This window comes from Mus musculus, chromosome 13 (assembly GCF_000001635.26).
Source record: "Mus musculus strain C57BL/6J chromosome 13, GRCm38.p6 C57BL/6J".
Taxonomy (NCBI): Eukaryota; Metazoa; Chordata; class Mammalia; order Rodentia; family Muridae; genus Mus; species Mus musculus.
Window position 1 is genome coordinate 41,975,757 of NC_000079.6, and position 3,425 is coordinate 41,979,181.

Genomic DNA, 3,425 nt, shown 5'->3' on the forward strand with positions numbered 1-3,425 from the left:
TCCAAATCATTGACTGATGCTTTAGGTGATAAAATGAGATTTGATTTACATATGTTATTTCTTGAGACTGTTATTAAAGCACAGCATTGATGAAATGATTTTTCCCTAGAGTCTGAATGCAGACAACTATAAGATTTTATTGAATGGAAAACCCCCACAATTTCCTTGACATATTTTGGAGCACTAAGTTCTGAAAGGTCAGGCAGACAATGGAACTACTTAGTTTAGCCAATGTCTATAGGAAATTCAGTAGAAAGGACCACCAGAGCCCAGTGAGAGGAAGGAGGCACCTGAGTTGGGCCCAAATGGTGGCTGTATATTTATTGCAGGATGAAATGCCGGGGACATATGACATCATCAAAGGCATGAAACCGTGTAGGTGCATAAAAGGAAGTTGTAGTCGTTTCCTTTGAAGTGAAATATTCTCCTCTGGAGGAAGAAGTCAGGCTGCCAAAACTCAAGCTAAGAAAACTTACAAGGCTCTTGAAACTTCCATAGTTAGAAGATTCTCCAGCCTGACCCTCAAGATGAAAGGTGGGTCCTCAAGATTATAGGATCTGTGAACAATTGCTAGGCAGGAGGACACTCTCTGGTGGAGATGACTGCGAGCTGCTCAGGGGAGAACCTGGGATCTTTTCAGGAATCACCTCCCTTTGAGCTAATGAAACCTGTGATCAACCCCTGTCCCTGTGAGTCCAATTAATGTATTAATTCACAAAGCTAGATGTGTGTGTGTGGGGGGGGGTTGTTTCTTTGGTCTGTTGCCAGTACTCTCTGAAGTGAATAGAAGGTTATTCCCATCTCCCCAGGAAAAGTCTTGCAACGGGATATCATCCTGAAGTGAGGCACCAGGAACACACAGACAGGAGCTACAGTTGCAGAATAGAAGAAACAGGCAAAAAGGATTCTGAGTGTCAGCCTGAGAAGAGTTCAGAGCTTCTAAGCAAATGGCAAAAGCCAAATGTGTGATGTGACAAACAGGATAAATAAGGCAGTGGACTGGTGAGAGGCTTTACAGAGAAGGTGGCAGGCGGTATGGCCAGGAGGTGGGTTCAATTTAAATAATCAAAACAAAACAAAAGGATTTCAGTGGCCCTTGGCAACAGCCACTGAAAGATGATTTTAGTGCATCTTTGTTGCTATAACAAAACACAGGAGGCTCAGGTTTCATACAGAGAAGAGGATCATAACTTTGGAGGCTGTGAATCCATCACCAGGCAGCTCCATCAACTTCAGGGGAGGTTGTCTGCTGTGTAGTAAGGAAACTCATGTCATACAGCAGGAGTCTGTCAGAACAGCAAAACAAAAATGTAGAGAAGATCAAATGCATGGTGACCTCTCTCTCCAGAAACTAGTCCCCTGCCCTGAGAAAGGCATGGGTCTCTTAGGGGGTGAGCGGGCATGAGGTAGAAGTCTCATGACCTAATTACTTTTTTTTTAAAGGCTTAAGTTTCCTTACAGTAAAGAAGAAGCCACCAGAACATGAATCTTCAGAAAACGAACCACATCCAAACTCTTAACAGAGACAGAAAAATCCCAAGGATACAAAGTGTAATCCTATGGGTGAATGAAGGAAAAAAGTAGACAGGAGCCCAAGGAAAGAAATGTGTCTCCACTAGTTCCTTACAGTTACAGAGAATGCTCAGGCATCTCTTGTCCCTGGGTCAGTTGTGCTGGTGAGCTTCCGACTGGTGTCAGAAATGCCTGGGAAAATCAACTGACAAAGAGAAGAGATTGATTTTTGGCTCTCAGTTTCAGAGGGTTCCATCCATGGTAGTTCGGGCTGTTGCTTTAGGGCCTGGGGTGAGGCACTAAATGTGACAGAGAAAAGCTGTTCTCCTGGCATCTGGGATGTAAACAGGGGAGTAAGAGGAAGCCAGAGTTACAATACTCCCTTAAGAATAGCGTAACTTCTTCTTCCCATGAGGTCCCACTTATTAAATATTCCACCTCTTTCCAGTAACCCCAAAGACATGTGACTCAGCTTTTAAATCATATAAGCCTTGGAGGGCCATTGACAACACAAACCATAACATTAATTAAACTAGGATAAGATGCTCATGAATACAGATGAACTATATCTCAGGCATCCAACACTATACGAGGATATGTTCTGTGTTCAGCTTGCGTGTCTAGTGCTCGAGTCCCCAGATTCACCCAGGGATCCGGCCTCATGGCAACTTTATTATCTGGGACATCACTATCTCATAGAAGAGCTACTCAAAGAGAAGAAATGGTAAGAACAATTTGCATGCACCCTCTCCTTGTCCATTTTCGAAGATCAATCACATAGCTCAGAGCTCTAATCCGCCGCCCCGCCCCGCCTCCCCCCGCCCCCCGCCCCCCCCCCGCCCCGCCTCCCCCCGCCCACCCCCCGCCCCCACCACAGCCCCAATCGAGAATGAGAAAGGTAAGAGATCCTTTAGAACATGCTCCATCTAACCTGATCATGGGGAAGAAGAGAAACTCCAAATTGGCTGAGTAACCAGACCACAGCTGGGGAAAGAGGAACATTTTCCCAATGATTTACAACTTGGCATTTCGATCTGGCTGGAATATCTTTCTCCTGAAAAATCCTCAGGCCACTTTTCTGAGTCATATCAGTATTAGTGAGAGAAATAGACAGTTTTGGATTATTAAGAGAAAGGCAGATGGCAATGTCAGAGACAGCAAAGTGTCTTAACTTCTTTGGAAAGATCTAGATCTAGCTTCTCCAGGTGTTTAACCTGATGTTTGACGTGTTCATTTAACTAGAACAAGCTGGAAACGAGTGGGGCTCATTTTTGGACAGAAGGCAACTTATCATGAAGGCACATGGCCACACTCACTTTGCATATATAAAACTTCCTTTTTAGTTTTCTACCATTTCTCTATCCAGACAGAATCATTCTGTTCTAGAATATACTCTCTTTCTTTTCTTATTTTCATATTTGTAGGGTTTTTTAACTTCAATTTTTTTTTTGAGAGCTGTTTAGTTCCTTTGGTCATTCCTTAATGTTATGCCTTTTTGATATTTTTTAATAGTTCTTTCTAAATTCTAGAGACCAAGCTCCTGCTAAGTATCAAGCTGTCACCACTTGTCTCCCATGCTGCAGGTTATCCTCTGATGATGGCTCCTCTGTTGTGTCATGATCCACGCCAGCCCTGATGAGCCATTCTCAAACACTCACATTATTTGATGCCTGAGTCTGGTTTTAATTTTTTATCATTGCACCAACATCCTCAAGTATATTTCTGATTAATTCCCCCAGATAATCCCCAACATGGAGAATTGTATATAAAGATCTGAGTTCTTTTAAAAACTTTTAATTGATTTTGCACTTAAGCATACCTGCAAATGGATTAGGAGGACTTCATAGTATAGGGAGATTGTCAAAATTTTACTGTTCTCTCTTTGACAGATAACACATTTTTTTAGTTCTACT